This window comes from Humulus lupulus, chromosome 8 (genome assembly GCF_963169125.1).
Source record: "Humulus lupulus chromosome 8, drHumLupu1.1, whole genome shotgun sequence".
In the NCBI taxonomy this organism is placed as follows: domain Eukaryota; kingdom Viridiplantae; phylum Streptophyta; class Magnoliopsida; order Rosales; family Cannabaceae; genus Humulus; species Humulus lupulus.
Window position 1 is genome coordinate 93,098,447 of NC_084800.1, and position 17,947 is coordinate 93,116,393.

Sequence of the window (17,947 nt, forward strand, 5' to 3'; positions counted from 1 at the left end):
TTTTCCTTCTCTTGGCCGAAACTTCAAGGGACTTCAAGGTGAAGCTCTTCATTTCTTCAAGCATTCTCCAAGAAAATCAAGGGCTCCTCAAAGTTGGGTAAGTCTTCTCTTCCATGCTCTCATATTCTTGTTATTATTATTATTTTTTTAAAAAACTCCATGAAAATGCATGAGATGGCGGAAACCCCATAGGGCATTTTTCCTTGAATTTGTCTTTGAATCTTAGAGATATAATGTGTGTGGTGGTTGTTTTGATGTTGTTTGGACTATGGGTAACCCAATACTGTACGCCCTGATTTTCCCACGGGCTGATTAGCGAGCTGAGTTGCGGCCTAATCATAATTATCTCGTGGACATCCCCAAAACCGGAGCTTCCGTCATAAGGTCATACCTCCTTAGCTCGAGGTAACCCAAGGGTTCGCCAAGCTTGCCTAAGAACTGAGTCCGGACTCTGAAGGCCGAAGGCCGAGTTAGGTATCCAGATCGTGGTACGAGCTGGATCTGGAGGCTATGACCCTTTGTAAAGTCAACACACGCAAGGTAAACGTGCATATATCAGACATCACGTGTCTGATATGCCCCTGACTTCTCGGACACGCAGCAGGAACGTGCATATTCAGACACCCACGACTGGGTTGGGCCGTGCGGCCCATTATCTCCTTACCTACTGATTTGACCACACTTATGTGTCAGGTTTAGGAATTAATCATGAATGTCACAGAGTTGACACGATAGGTAAGAAGGTCACGGGAGACCCTGGGAGTTGATAAGGGTTGGATTCTCTCTTGTAAGAAATACCCTGTAATCAAATATCCAGTATATAGCAATAATACTGACTAGTGGAGTAGAAGGATTTTAACCTTTGAACCACTTAAAAAACGTGTCTTGAGTCACCCTTTCATTTCTAAGATCATATATCTGTTTCGGTTAAACATTAGCACTAATCCCTTTCTCTTCTTTTCTTAATTACCTGTTGGCGAAGAACCGCGTCAACAGTTTGGTGCTTTCATTGAGAGCAAGTTTGGTTAGTGCTGTCGCAAACATCCAACTATGGTGACTACTCGATCCAGGCACGGTAACGAGACAGAGCAACATGATGGGCAGGAGGCTCATCATACTGTCACCCCTGGTGAACAAGTTCCTGAAGCCCAACAGCGGCCAGGAAAGCAGCCGGTGGGCCAAGATGACACCAGAAGTTCGGCCCCCCGGCCACCTAATCCAAACCCGTGTTATTACACGGCGGTGAAGATGGAGAACGCTCAGCTAAAGAGCCAGCTAGCAATAGCTAACCAACAGATCAAGGATGTGCTAGCCCGACTACCCCCTCTCACAACCGACGCTAACGACGGAGAGAGGAAAGGCGAGACTCCTAAGTCTCGCCGGGGTAATCGGTCCAGGCATAGCCACTCGGATAGACTTCCGACATCCAACTCCACTCCTTCATCACACCATCGAGAGGCAAGCTTCGAAGAAGTGCCTGGAGCCAGACAACAACAATACAGCCGTTCGGTCAGGATGTCGACACCTAGCTCCTAACCATCCTCGAGAGCGCCCAGGGGAGCTCGAGGTAATTCCCGAAGGAGATCCAGGGAGGGCTCGCAGCATCAGCCCATCCCCAACAACCATCCTACGCCTCATCCAGATCGCCAGGCGCGGGACTAGCAGGTTGGCAGGGCCGAAAGGCCCCCACCAAACTTGATCCATCCTGACGGAACTAGGATCGCCTCTCCAGTCAGACATCCTCATTCTCCAATCAGATATCCGTCTCCTCCTTGGCCCGTCCGAGATATCCCAGCCTATGGGAGTAGTAGGAGAAACCCGCCATCAGCTGGACCTTCCCGGCGTAGCAAGGCGCCAAGGGAAAGCCCAGATCCTCACCACCAAAGGCGGACTCCAAGCCTATCTAGCAGGAGCCAATGGACCGGCAGTCGCCGGAGTGATCTCTTTGGGGGAGACCTGCGTCAGCGTTTGAGTTCGGCAAAAAGTCATCAAACCACCCAGGGAGGCGACCTGCGAGATCGCCTTAACTATCATAAGGGGGAACCAGCAGGAGGAGATGGCCATGCTCGCTCAGGGGGGGCCCTGTCCGAAGTACGTAACGGAGGGAATGTCCCAAATAACCTATCTCAAGATAGAAGGGGCAATAACCCACCAAATATGTACAATGGGTCCGGAGCTGTTGAACAGCCCCGGAATAACCACGGACATCAGGACCAAACCCTCGAGCGCCTGACTCAGATGGAGGAGCTGATGAGGAAACTCCTGTCAGAAAAAGAAAAAGATGAATATGATTCAGGGGACGAGATGGAACTCTTCGCCCCCAGCATAGCAGCAACGGCGTACCCATCTGGTTTCCGTATGCCGCACTTGTCAAAGTTCAATGGGGACGGAGACCCATCGGACCATCTAGGGATGTTCAACACCCTAATGATGGCCCACAACATTGGCCCCGAGCTGAGATGTTTAATCTTCCCTTCCACACTGACTGGACCTGCCAGGCAGTGGTTCAAGCAAAGTAAAAGACAGTCAATCAGCTCCTGGAAGACTTTCTTGGCAGATTTCAAAAGGGCTTTCCGAGCCTCCCAGGCCGCCCGTGTTCAGGCTGACTCCCTGGCTAACGTGAGGCAGCAGCCCGGTGAGACTCTGAAGGCCTACCTGAGCAGATTTGCGAACGTTGCTGCTCGAGCCAGAGACGCGGATGATAGCTCCAAGCTCATGGCCATGAGAACTAGAATCCTCGTCGGAGGAGACCTCTGGAAGGATATACAAAGGAAGGGAGTCAGCTCGGTTAACGAATTCCTTAACAGGGCCCAAGAGTGGATAAACTTGGAGGAAGCCGAAGCCGAAGCTGCGGGAACCAGCCAGGTCCCCGAACAGCCCGCTGGAGTGGGGACGGAGGTCGTGGCAGCGACCCAAAACGTCACGCAGAACAACCAGCCTGGTGGAGGCAAAAGAAAGGGAAATGGCGAAAACAGTCAGCACGGCCAAAAGAAGAATAAGTCCGTAGACAAAGTCAAGCCCGTCTTCGCGACTTATACAGAGCTCACCCAGTCTAGGGAGAATATCTTCCTAGCTAACTCTACTCGAGTCCCCTGGAAGAGGCAGGAGCCATTAAAGCACCACAAGGGGAAGAGAGACACCTCCAAGTTTTGTCGTTTTCATAACGATGTTGGCCACAATACCGACGATTGTAGGCATTTAAAAGATGAGATCGAGACTCTCATCCGAGCCCGCCCCTTGGCTCAATACGCGCGGAACAGGGTTCCAGCAAGTCGACCTGCTCCAGAAGTCCCGGCCAGTCAGCCCGGGCCTCGGGTAGATCAGGACGTCCCTCCTCCCGTGGTTGGAGGAGAGATATCCACCATCTCTAGAGGTCCGCATATGGTCGGCACGAGCAGAGGTGTCCAGAAGAGATACGTGAACGAACTAAAGGCTCATAACGGAGTAGAGTTCGCCCCGAAGCAGCGTCAGTCAAAGCAGCAGCGATTGGAGAGGCAACCGATCATTTTTACGGAGGAAGATGCAGGCCATGTCCAGTTCCCTCACAATGTCCCTTTGGTCGTGGCAGTTCAGCTCGCCAATCGGAGAGTGAGGAGGGTGCTGATCGACAACGGTAGCTCGGTGAACCTCCTGTTCCGATCCACGTTAGAAAAGATGGGTTTAACCGTCGCTGAGTTGATGGCGACCTCCATGATGCTGTATGGTTTTTCCGTAGAAGGATCGGCGGCCATAGGGACGATCAAGCTGGTGATCACCCTGGGAGAAGGACCTCAAAACTCCTCGAGTTCGTAGTCATCGACTGCTTCGCTGCATACAACGAGATCTTGGGACGACCTACGGTCATGGCGTTTGAGGCCGTCACTTCCATTCGCCACCTCGCGATGAAATTCCCTACTTCCACGGGAATATGCTCTGTTCGTGGCGATCAGCTCACTGCCAGGGAATGCTACAACATTTCTATGAAGGGAAAATCTAAACCCGGGCAGCTGGCAATGGCCATTCAGGATGGTGAAGAGGAATCTCAGGAACCCTTAGCTGATCCTGAGATTGAAAAACCTCAAAGTGCCGAAGGGGAAAATGTTGTCTTAAGTGAGGATATTGACCCCCGAATAGGCGAGGACAGATCCGAGCTCCAGGCGATTGAGGAGCTCGAGGAAGTGAACATTGATCCGCATAACCAATCACGGATGGTCAAGCTCGGGAAAAACCTCTGTAGCAAGAGGAAGGCGGAGCTGACTAAATTTCTGCGGGATAACCTGGACGTGTTTGCATGGTCCCATGAGGACATGGTGGGAATCAGCCTGAGTGTCATCATGCATACACTTCATCTGGATAAAAGCATTCCCGCCAAGTCCCAGAAGCAAAGACGCCTAGGAACAGCTCGGGCTGAAGCCTTGGAGGAAGAGGTGGCCCGGCTCAAGAAATGCGGCTTTATCTGTGAAGCCAAGTTTCCAATATGGGTCGCCAACCCCGTGCTGGTCCCGAAGCCCAACGGAAAATGGCGGACCTGCATAGACTTCTCCGACCTGAATAAAGCCTGCCCCAAGGATTGTTTTCCACTGCCAAGGATTGACCAGCTGGTAGATGCCACGGCGGGGCACGAGCTCATGTCCTTTATGGACGCATATTCAGGCTACAATCAGATCGCCATGAATCCGGCGGACTAGGAACACACCAGCTTCATGACCCCGACTAACGTTTATTGTTACAAGGTCATGCCGTTCGGGCTGAAGAACGCCGAAGCTACCTACCAAAGGTTAGTAAACAGAATGTTTGCAAGCCAGATCAGGAAAAACATGGAAGTTTACGTTGATGACATGCTCGTCAGGTCAAAGACTGCCGATAACCATGTTTCCAACCTGGAAGAATGTTTGAAGATATTACGGGAGTATGGCGTGAGACTTAATCCGCAGAAGTGCACTTTTGCAGTCGCGTCTGGGAAGTTCCTCGGCTTCATAGTCAATACCCGAGGAATCGAGGCAAACCCCGACAAGATCAGATCCCTGCTCGAGCTTCCCTCACCCAGGTCGCGAAAAGATGTCCAAGGCCTGACAGGAAGAGTGGCAGCCCTCAATCGGTTTATTTCCAAGTCCACCGATAAATGTTTGCCATTCTACAACCTGCTCCGAGGAAACAAGAAGTTCGAATGGACAGAAGAGTGCGAAAGCGCATTCCTCGACCTGAAGGCACATCTGGCCGAGCCACCCGTATTATCCAAACCCAAAGCAGGAGAGCCTCTTTTTCTCTACATGGCTGTCACCGGAGATGAAGCTAGTGCCGTGTTGGTATGAGAAGAAGACTGAGTTCAGAGACCAGTCTACTACATAAGCAAGAGACTTCTCGGGGCTGAATCTCGGTACCCGTTGATGGAGAAATTGGCGTTCTGCCTTATCACGGCCTCGCGAAAGCTCAGGCCGTACTTCCAATCCCACTCGATACACGTCATGACCGATCAACCTTTAAGGCAGGTTTTGCAAAAACCTGAAGCATCGGGACGTTTGTTAAAATGGGCAATCGAACTCAGTCAGTTCGAGATTTTGTACACTCTGCGAACTGCTATAAAAAGTCAGACCCTGGCTGATTTTATGGCAGAATGCACGGGATTCCAGGAGGACCCCGCAGGAGACTCACCCCAAGTCACCTCGCCCCCGGCGTCGTGGAGGATCTTTGTGGATGGTTCATCCAACGAGAACGGCTCCGGAGCTGGAATCATTTTGATATCCCCCGAGGGACATAGATTCCACTCGGCACTGAGATTCGGATTCAAGGCCTCCAACAACGAGGCCGAATACGAAGCTTTGCTGGCCGGGCTTAGGATAGCTCTGGAGTTGAAGGCGAGCTCTGTCCAGTGCTTTAGTGACTCCTAGCTCGTGGTAAACCAGGTTCTGGGCGAATATCAGGCACGGGGACCCAAGATGGCCGCCTATCTGGCGAAGGTAAAAGCTAAGCTGTCCGCGTTTGAGCGAGGCTCAGTCGAACAGATACCTCGGGAGCAGAATGCTAACGCAAACGCTATTGCCAAGCTCGCCACCTCTGGGGAAACGGAGACCTTGGGGCTAGTGCCAGTAGAGTTCTTGGAGAAACCAAGCATAGTAGATGTCAGGACGGAGGTCGAGATGATCGATGTCAGGCCGACCTGGATGACCCCCATCCTTGAGTATCTCGTCGAGGGAAAGCTGCCTGAAGGGCGTAATGATGCGCGGCGAGTACTCTATCAAGCTCCCAGGTATACTATAGTAAATGGGGTGTTATACTGACGTGGGCACTCCCTGCCTCTCCTCCGATGTGTTCTTCCAGGTGAAGCAAAGGCCATCATGCAGGAGGTGCACGAGGGTTTTTGCGGTGACCACACTGGGGGGCAAAGCTTGGCCTTAAAGGTCCTAAGGCAAAGGTATTACTGGCCAACTCTGTCCAAGGACTCGATTTCATACGTGAAGAAGTGCGACAAGTGCCAACGGTTCGCCGCAGTTGCCCGAGCTCCTCCAGTCAAGCTAAAGATGATCTTGTCCCCATGGCCGTTTGCCGCTTGGGGGATAGACTTGGTTGGCGCCCTCCCCACTGGAAAGGGCGGGGTCCGTTACGCCGTGGTAGCCATCGACTACTTTACGAAGTGGGATGAGGTAGAACCTTTGGCAATGATAACGTCCAAAAAAGTGCTTGACTTCGTGGTTAAAAGCATTATCTGTCAATTCGGCCTGCCCAAGAAGATCCTCTCCGATAATGGTACTCAGTTCGACAGCGACCTGTTCACCGAGTTTTGTGAAAGGTACGGAATTGTGAAAAGTTTCTCCTCCGTGGCCTATCCTCAGGAGAATGGCCAGGTCGAAGCTGTCAACAAGACTCTAAAGGCGAGCCTCAAGAAGAGATTAGATGAAGCGAAGGGGGTCTCGCCAGAACATCTCCCCCAGGTTCTATGGGCATAGCGGACCTCGCATCGGACTCCTATGGGTCATACTCCTTTTTCCCTAACCTTTGGGAGCGAGGCAGTCCTCCCTGTGGAGGTTAAAGTGCTTTCGCATAGGGTCCAATCTTACGACCAGGACCGCAACCACGAGCTACTGTGCAATTCCCTTGACCTAGTTGATGAAAGGCGAGAAGATTCGCAACTCCAGCTCGCCCATTATCAGCAAAAAATCACTCTCTACTTCAACACCAAAGTCAAAAAGCGCGCCTTTAGCATTGGTGACTTGGTCCTAAGGAGAGTTTTCCTGGTTGGGAAAGATCCCAAAGATGGAGTCTTGGGACCAAACTGGGAAGGACCGTACCAGGTCATCGAAATCATTAAGGAGGGAACTTATAAGTTAGCTCGGCTTGCTGGAGGGACGGTCCCACGGACTTGGAACGCCATCCACTTGAAGAAATATTATCAATGATTCACTTGTAAGGCCTGGAAGGCCATTTTTTATGTATTAATGAGAATCAGCTTTTGTACATGTTTGCAAGTGTAATCTAAAGTAACCACGAAAGACCCTTTCCCAGTTACTTGGGGGGCATATGGTACCTGGATATAACCAGGTCGCCTTAATGGCTTAGGTGTTGATTCATATCGATTGACCATTGTTTTTCTTAAAAAACGCGAGATATTGATAAGGATTAACGCTAACTAAGTCCTATCCTGGATATAACCGGGTCAGAAAACTTAGAAGTTGATTTAAATCTATTGATCGTTGTTCTTCCTAAAGAGCTCGAGATATGGATAAAAGTTAACGCGAACTAAGTTTTCAAAATAAGTTCCTGGTCATAACCGAATCATAAAGCTTAGAAGTTGATTTAAATCTATTGATCGTTGTTCTTCCTAAAGAGCTCGAGATATGGATAAAAGTTAACGCGACTAAGTTTTCAAAATAAGTTCCTGGTCATAACCGGGTCATAAAACTTAGAAGTTGATTTAAATCTATTGATCGTTGTTCTTCCTAAAGAGCTCGAGATATGGATAAAAGTTAACGCGAACTAAGTTTTCAAAATAAGTTCCTGGTCATAACCGGGTCATAAAACTTAGAAGTTGATTTAAATCTATTGATCGTTGTTCTTCCTAAAGAGCTCGAGACATGGATAAAAGTTAACGCGAACTAAGTTTTCAAAATAAGTTCCTGGTCATAACCGGGTCATAAAACTTAGATGTTGATTTAAATCTATTGATCGTTGTTCTTCCTAAAGAGCTCGAGATATGGATAAAAGATTAACGCGAACTAAGTTTTTCAAAAAATTGTAACCAAAATGCGTAAGGGCAAGAAAAAGGATCAATTAAAAGCGTTGAATCAAATTGTCTCGAGGTGGAAGCACCTCATGCAAAGGTTACACAAAAAAAATATATTAAAAAATAGTGAAGGGTACAAGAGAAGAAACGCCCTAAGCTCCGCCAGGTGGCCCCTTGGAGGTCGCCGTCTCGCCTTGCTCAGCCGCGCCAGAGCCTTCCCCGGCCTCGGAGGGCGCTTCTTTATCAAGGCGAGCTTGGAACTTCACCAGCAAGCGCTCCCAGAGGCTCGCTGACAGGAAGGAGAAGTCAGCGTCTGGATTGTAGGCCCAACAATGGTAGAATAGGTCTTCCAAGGACTTTTCCGAAGTTTTCTGCTCGGCCTCTAGGGCGGCCTGGGCCTCAACCTTCGCGGCATCTAGGCCTGTCCGCGAGGTGGAGAGGGAGGTCTTGAGCTCTTGGACCTTCGAGCGGGTTTTTTCCAACTCGACTTGCAAGGCCGCCAAGGCATCCTTAGCCACCTGCAGGGTAGTCTGGTGCTCGCTCCTCATGTCCTCGAGCTGAGTTTTGGTCCTGGCGATGCTCCGGTGAAGGGCAACGGCGCTCTGCGAAGGTGAAAAGACAATTGCCTTAGAAAAAAGAGAGGAAAAACAGGGCAAAGTGTAGTAATAAAAACCACAAAAAGGTTAGTTAGCTTATCGTCATGGCCATGCCCAGTGAAGACTCCAGCACGCCCACCAGGCTCATTGTCTCGATGGCCTGGAGCTCCTTCTCGGTGAACTTGTATATATGGCTGACGGCGTAGTTCGCCGACTCATACACCATTCCCCGGAAGGCCTCGAGGATTTTCCCCAGGTCCTGAGGATTGACTGGGATACGTACCTCGGAGGGTACAATCGCCGAAGTCCCGAGCTCTGCTCCTCCGTCCCGGGCGGCGGTCGGAGCTCGCGGAGGGGGTGGAGGCATGTTGCTTCCCTCTGCAGCAGGAGGAACCGCTCCCACGACCTGAGCAGCTGGGGCTTGCTCCTTCTCCTTTGCAGGAGACTTGGCGGGGGTCCCGGCGGTGTGCTTGGACGTCCGGAGCCTCTTCATTCTTGGCCCAGCGGCCCCTGCTGGGGGGTTCCCCCCGAAGAACGCACCTCGCAGGCTCTCCTCGGGCTGAGACATCTCTTCTGTCAAAACAAAAACATGGTTAGTACGAGAGTTAGTAATCATGCAAAAACAAAAACAAAAACAAAGGGGTAAAGAGAGAAATTCGAGTATATGAATACTAAGGGAATCCTACCCCCCGAGCTAAGAAAAAAAAACACTTACGAGGACGATTGAAGTAGTGGAGCTCGCAGTTTCTGAACCCCGTCGACATGAAGAATTGATCCTTGAAGTCGTTGGGGTGGCTGGGCAGCTCGATGACTGCAGCTGTAATGGGAAATCAGGTTAAGTAATAAAACCCGTCGCCTCGCCCCCGCTGTTCCAGGCTGGCCTTGAGGTAGAAGAAGTACAAAATGTCCACTGGAGTGGGGACCTCCCACTCGTGCTTCAAAAATAAATATCTCAACTCTGCCAACAACCGATAAGAGTTGGGGGGGAGGGGGGGGGGGGAGCTGAAATGGGGCCAACTTCACATAATTCAGGAAGTCAGCAAAATACTGATCCAACGGGAGGAAGGCCCCCGCCTTAAAATGCTCGCCGCTCCAGGACGCGAACAATTCGTCGAGCGGCGTGCAGCTCCACTCGACTTCCGCGGGAGGTCAGGCAATCACTGACGTCCTCCCCAGCGCGATGTTGTGGGAGAGGAATATCTTATTGATCTTCGTCTAGTCGGTAATCTTTGAGACGATCCTCTCCGCCTCAAAAAATGCATCAGGAGCCACCTCGAGCTCCTTCTCCATTGCCGGCCCAAAGCGGGGGATCGGGGAGTCAGGCATCACCGCTTTTCCTTTGTCCTGCTGGGAGGCCGAGCTGCCGACGGTCTTCTGTGGGGCATTCCTCTTTGGTGCCATCTGGTCGCCTAGCGAACAAAAGAAAAGATTTTAGAAAAGGCGACCTAAGCATGAGGAAGAATCAAAGTGTTATTTGCACGAGCTGAGGTAAGCCCAGCCCGTGGAGAGTGAGACCACGCGGTTCAATGAACACGCGCCTGTGCTCCCAACAGATCCCAGATTACTCGGAATTCGTGTGTCAGGAGGGTCAGGATAGAATTTGCCTTGGGGGGAAAGTTTCAGTAGGCAAGGATTGCAAAACCGCCTGTGAAGCGTGTCCCCTAAGCTACCCGGTTTTGCATCCAAAATTCCAAAACTCCTACCCAGAAAATTTCCCCAGAAAATGCGTCCTATAAACCATACTCCTAAACGATTTCCTACAACAAAAAATACCCTAACCTAAAAGGCTTTCACCCTTCATACCCACAAAAACCAGTAAACCCTTGCATGTGGCTACAGTAAATATTTACCTAAGCTACAGTGAAAAATATTTTCAAAACACGCATGGTCAGGAGACTTACAGTGTTTGGTTGGGAGGTGAAGGAAGGTGTCACCAAGGTGGGAGCTTCGTCGGAGTGATTGTTTCCAAAGCTTTGAAGAAGTCCTTACGCCTGAGCTTCTTGAACAACTGAGAATGGCGGTCGCAGAAAAGAGGGTTTCTTTTTCTTCTGAGATGAAAAGAGAAGAAGGAAAGAAGTTCTGAGAAATTTCAAATGAAAGAGTGGCCACCCCTTTTATATACGTGAAGGGTCACGTATAGAGGGCTGTTGGATGGCCCTGATGAGGGATCCGAGGCCCTCCACTCAAAATAGGAAACGACAGCTGGGCATAGGCTAGGACATTAAATGCGGTTCTCGTAAGACGTACCGTCACCAACCACGATGTTCCACGTATCAGGCGCCTGCGCAAGATGTGGAATGTGAAGAGTTCATGGGGAAGCCTAAAAGCCCCTACTGTGGCCTTATACGACGTGGTATACCACGAGCAGGGGCTTGGGGGGCAGATGTACGCCCTGATTTTCCCATGGGCTGATTAGCGAGCTGAGATGCGGCCTAATCATAATTATCTTGTGGACATCCCCAAAACCGGAGCTTCCGTCATAAGGTCGTACCTCCTTAGCTCTAGGTAACCCAAGGGTTCGCCAAGCTTGCCTAAGAATTGAGTCCGGACTCTGAAGGCCGAAGGTCGAGTTAGGTATCCAGATCGTGGTACGAGCTAGATCTGGAGGCTATGACCCTTTGTAAAGTCAACACACGCAAGGTAAACGTGCATATATCAGACATCACGTGTCTGATATGCCCCTGACTTCTCGGACACGCAGCAAAAACGTGCGTATTCAGACACCCACGACTGGGTTGGGCCGTGCGGCCCATTATCTCCTTAACTACTGATTTGACCACACTTATGTGTCAGGTTTAGGAATTAATCATGAATGTCACAGAGTTGACACGATAGGTAAGAAGGTCACGAGATGACCTTCTTACCAACTCCCAGGTGCCTTTTCCTATAAATATGGAGACCCTGGGAGTTGATAAGGGTTGGATTCTCTCTTGTAAGAAATACCCTGTAATCAATTATCCAGAGTTGATAAGGGTTGCACACGGGCGCTGGTCGGATGCCCTAGCATCCGCTCGGCCACATGCCAAACTCCTCGGACACCAACTTAGGCACGAACATGAGTCACTTTTTAGGCACTTTTAGGTACTCTTAGGCACTTTTAGGCACAAAATTTATTTATTTTCCATGCATGCTACATTTTCACTACTTAGATAAATTTTTTCTAAGTAGAAAAATAAATTTTGCTCTTGTTGAATTATATTTGTATGGTTACTCACCTCCCCATTTTTTATTTTTTGTAGATGAATCGCTTTGACTATAGGGGAGGTGACAACCACACGAATTCCGATACGTCCGTCCCACAGTCGATCGAGACCCCTCAAAGCAGCGACTCTTCGTCAAAGTCTCCCACCAGTCGCATTCCTGAGGATCGCCTCCGCCGCTTTAAGCAGATCCTCCCCCGTTCAGCCTTGTACCTTCTTCACGAAGAGTAGTTCCTTCATCAAGCTGAACAGTCGACCATGAGGGTGAAGAAGTCCAATAGACTCCCACAGGACCAGGATCCTCAAGTTGCCCGCAGAGCGGTGCAAAAAGTGGTGGAACGCAGTGAGGTCCACACTGCAACTTCTTCGAGACCACCCTGCCAGGTGCCAAAATCAAGCAAGACTCGGAGACAAACCACCCAGGATTTCACCACTGAGGTCCAGCACTTGGCTGTCCAAAAACCAAGGAAGGAAGGAGAAGAAACACCTTCCTGGTTTACCGCCAAGCCTACAAAACTCAACCCTGGGATGTTCGACAAACACATCCAAGCCTTGGGTTTTAGTGGGGTAAATGTGATATGTCCGCGCCCTCACCAGAGAGCCAACAGGCCCGGCGGACCATACTATGCCTGGTCCAGGCACCATATCTTCACAGGAGCGACCATCCCGCTACACCCTTTCTTCCGGTCAGTGGCGGATTACTTCAACGTCTCTCCCTTCCAGATCGCTCCGAATAGGATTCAAGCGTTGTCTGCACTGTACATTCTCTACTATCTGCAAGGCTAGGATGAGCCCACTCCTCATGAGATACATTACTTTTTCGAATTCACGACCAACCCAAGCCATAAGAACACAAGTTTTTTCCACCTCTTTCATAGGCAAAAGGGGGTTAAATAATTTTGTGGCATCGCTCACAAGTCGAACCCTGGGAAATACTATACAGAGTATTTTCTCACATCAGACATCAAAGCCAAGAACTTGGCTTTTACACATGTGGGTCCATTCGAGCAACCCTTTCCCACTCAAGAGATGTTCAAGCGAGCAAAGGAGTTGGCTGACATGTGTATCGAGGAGAAGGACGTGAAAATTTTGGTTACTGTGGATCACCTTCAGATGGTGGGCCTGCTACCATGTAACCAAAACATCACCGTGGAGAGTACCACTGAAGAAAATAATGCAACTGATCAGTCCAACGCCGGCACTGAGGTGGTGACTGACCAGTTTTCTCCTGGACCATCTCCTCACTCCCGTAGACCAGGCGATCTCGTCATTAGGGAGCCTCAGCCAGAGGACCAGCGCAGATATGCTATTCCCACCCAGTTCGGGAAGGGAAATGCCATCCAGCCTGAGAGGGACCTCAGCTCATCATCCGACGACGAGGACGACTTCCTCGATCAGATCCTCAACTCAGGTCTAGTAGTCATAGCAATATGTTTGATAACTTGGTGATATGAGATTAATAGAACTGTAGTAGTAATATACTTATCCACATATTGCTTTATTTTTTTTTCTAACGAATCCTGTGTTTTCCTCTTTTGCAGATCCAGAGACGTCCAGGCATTACAACGCTCCTCCTGCCCCGAAGAGCAAGTCTGGAGAAGGAAATGGCTCCACTCCCCCGAGCAAGGTCCCAAGGACAGTGCCACCCAGCCAAGGGAGACAACCCGAGGGATTAGTTACAATCCCGCAATTGACCCCTTCCTCGCTTCCTCCTTCAGCGAGCCTAACCCCCACTCGTCCGACCGGCCCGAGCGAGGCACTACGCACTGCTAGTACCATTGGGAGAGGGGCAGTTGATCAGACTCTTCATGACGCTTCAACGATTCAAGGCTTTGAATCCTTCCCTTGACTCAGTGTTGATGTCGTCTTACAAAGATGGATTGCTCAGTTGGCGAATGTAAGTACTTTACCACAAGATAGTTTGTTACTTATGTTCATATTTTGTAGTAACCTCTTATTTTTCATGCAGACGCTCATGACCATCAGTCATGCTCAGCACCGAGTAGTAGACTATGAGGAGTTGATCAAGGTCTTAAATGACCAACTAGTTGAGGCCTAAGCTAAGGTGGACGCTCTTCAATCCAAGTTGGAGCGGTCAGAGAAGACTGTGGCTGAGCGAGAGGAGTCTCTTAAGGGGTTGGCTGATGGGAATGACAAACTAACCCAAGCCAACAAGTGACTGACTGATCGGATAGACAAATTGACTTATGAGAATGAGGAGTTAGCTTGCGAGAACGAGGGACTAATTCACGAGAATGAGGAGCTGAAGCAGGAGTAGGAAGCTGATCTAACTCGCTACGAGGGGATCTGCTTCAACTGTTTTTATCAAGTGTGGAAGCTAAACAAGCCTCTTATGCTCGACTTTCTCACCGAGGAGGTTAAGGCAGAGGAGCTTGCTAAATGTGAGGCCAGGGCTGCTGAGGAAGCGGCTAATCCTGTCGGCACTACATCTGCTTCTCCTACGCTATCATTCCAACCGGAAGGAGCAGTTGATGCTGAGGAAGGGGTTGATCAACCTGCCAGAGATGACCAGTGACCCCTTATCCTACCAGAGAAGCCTCCGCCCGACCAGAGAAGTTGTCATCCTACCAGCTCTCTAGCATACTTTGTTTTGTATTTTGTTATATACTCTTGCTCGTATGATCGAGCTGTTTTGCATTTGTAATTTACTTTTTCTTTTTTGGCTAACTTGAAACATTTAAGTCTTTTTATACTTAAAACATTACAAGTTTATTTTGAATAGCAAAGTCACCCTGATGTACGCCTTATATTTTCGTATGAGTACTTAGTTTTCTAACTTAGAAATTCTAAACATTTCATAAGTCCATACTAAGTATACTTTCTCACACTCTTATTGCTTTAACATTTTATGAGCATAACGTTTATTATCACACGAATATCTGCTTCTAACTTAAAATTTAAAAAATTCCAAGTTACTTAAGCTTTGTCAAACAAGTTAGCTTAATGGCCTTTTTGGACTTCGAAAATTTACATGTCAGCCTAAAAAAAGATATCTTAACTCGTGCTCTTATTGCCTATGTTAAATTTTATACCAATATACCCTATGTGCCCCCCAAGTGATTGAGGGTTAAGAGATCCTTAGTCACTTGCTACTTGACTGAATATATTCGAGCAGTTTATCACTCGTGAAACACATAGAATATATGGAAAATATTCGAGCAGTTGAACACTGCTTGAATGTATCGACCAGTTGAACACTGCCCGATTTTACCGACCAGTTGAACACAGTTTGGATAATTAACACACATGCACATTTGTAGCAAGAATCGACCACGTTGCGCGTAGTCTCTTTTATTACTCGTAAATTCAAAAGGACAAAACTTGTCTAATAACGAGTCTTAAACAACAAAAATTGTTCAACAATAGATGGCTGGTCAGCAAATAACCAGCTCATAAAACAAATTTAAATAACAAGTTAAACAACTTGAAATTAAACTACCCCTCTGAAAGCCATATTTAAAAATAATATATTCATAGACGCTCATCGCTCCAGTGGCTTTTGGTCCTAGCACTCCTGCTCAGCATGCTTCTCCCTTGCTTCGCTGCTTTCCTCAGCTAAGTGTGGACCTCCACATATAGTGTCTAAGGTAAAGTCCACAGGTCCGGGCTGCAAAGGTGGAGATCTTTGTCGTTTGAAACCAGGATTGCTGCTGCTTCCTAATCCTTGGGGTGTCTCTGCCTGGTACTTCCTCAACTTGCCCGACCGGAGAAGAAATTCTATCTCATCTTTGAGGTGATTGCATTCGTTTGTGTCATGGCCATAATATCCATGGAACCGACAAAATTTGTTCATGTCCCTCTTAGATGTCTCTTTCCTCATCGGTGGGGGCTTCTTATAGGGAACTTCCTGGTGACTAGCGAGATAGATTTCTGCCCGGCTTACCGAAAGAGTTGTGTAGTTTGTGAATCGGGGCTCATACTTGGTTGGCTTATCGTTCGGATTCGTCTTAGCTTTCTTTTCATCATGGCGGTCAGACCCGTTATTCCCACATTTCTTTCTGCCATTTTGACCATTTTCTCCATTCTTGGGAGGATTAGTCGATCCGCTCGGATTATTCAGGCCCTTCTCTCCCTTCTTAATCGCATCATCCAACTTCATGTATTTGTCTGCCCGGTCCAAAAATTGTTGTAATGTTGAAATTGGATTGCGATGAATGCTGTCCCACAAAGGACTCCGATAGATAATGCCGGAAGAAATTGCCACCATCTTCCCCTCATCTCCAACTGCAGTAGCTCGGTTAGCTTCTCTCATGAACCTTTGTATGTAGTTCTTGAGAGACTCATCCTTTCCTTGCTTAATATCCGCCAAGTGATTGGCGTAAACAGGAGGGGTCCGAGCAGCACTAAACTGCCTGCAAAACTCCTTTCTAAAACTTTCCCAAGAAGTGATGGAGTTAGGCTTAAACTTCCAATACCACTCCTGGGCAGTGTCGGACAATGTGGTGGGGAAGACTCTGCACCGATAGTCATCACTCACCCCGAGCAGCTCCATCTGGTCTTCAAACTTCCCAACATGCCTTATTGGGTCCGCCTTTTCTGTATAAACTGGCAGTACCGGTGCTTTGTACTTCGCTGGTGGTTGGGATGCTCTAATTCGAGCACAGAACGGGTTGCCACAACTGTGGTCTACTGGATCAATCGTAGAGGGTTGTTTTGACAGACTCTGAACTGCTGCTGTCAGAGCATTAAGTTGGGCTTGGATGCCTGGGGCCACTGCTTGGGACTCACTTTCGGGACCGCCTGGTTGAGCGCTTCTATCAGCAATGACGTCTCTTAGATCTTTCTGAGTGGTGTGCTTTCCTAACCGATCGAACACCGTACTCCGAGTTTTCTCAGAAGGTTTGCTATGCGGAATATGCTCCTTGCCACTGCGCTAGTTGGGATGCAGTGGTGGCCTTCCTATTTGAGCTGGGTGATCTTTTCCTCCTCGATGGTTGTTATCATTCTTCTCCATCGACTGGTCAGTGTGATGACTGTTAGCCTCATCACGACCATGCCCATCTTTGAAGTGGGAAGTCTCTTTACCTCGAGGAGCTCTATTGTGCTCCTGCTCAAGAGGAGTTTTCTTGCTACCTGACTTGTGACTTCCTGATCTAGAAGTCTCTGATCGGTGGCTTCTTGAGGGGGTTCTGGAGTTCCCCCTTTGGGTTGAGGCAGTGCCCGACCAGACCCCATCTTTTTCCCGACCAGGTGGGTTACTACCACTCCTGTTTGGCCCTTGAGAATTGGGTCTATCAGTGTTCTTACGACCAGCTTCTGTGGTCCTTGCTCCTGGGGTGGCTGCCACTCCAGGTGCAGCTTGGGCATTGGCCCGGATCAACTGCGTAGCTGCCTCCAGAGCGAGTGCGGCCTCGCGATGTCGCCTATCGGCCTCCTCCTGCTGTCGCCGGATCTCCTCACTCTTGGCATCCATTTCCCGTCTTTGCTGCTCGAATGTGGCATTCTGCCTAGCCATTTCTTCAGCGAACGCCTCCTGTCTGGCTTTGAGCTGTGCCATCTCCTCTTGGAAGGCGCTCATGGCATCCTGGAGCTCTTCAACCTCTGGGGTTACGTCCTCGAGCACGACTCTAGGCTCAGTTTCACGATCTTAAAGGCTAGGACCTTCCGATCTGGAAGGCTTTTTAGAGGAGCCTGTCTTCTTGGAGGTCGCATTGGTGTTCTTAGGCGCCATAATACTTCAGGGACTGTCTGTCTTTCTCTTCAGGCTCTCAATGAAAGCACCAAAATGTTGACCGCGTTTTTGGCCAACGACTTGTGAACGTCAAAAACGATGAAACCTTCAAGAGAAAATAAACGACACAAACGATTTTATAGTGGTTCAGCCCCAATGTGATGGTAATAGCCTAATCCACTTAGAGTTGTGATTATAGATCTACACTCAAGATCAGATGAACCTGAGTCAACTGAGTTTCTTCAGTGTAGATTACAAGAAT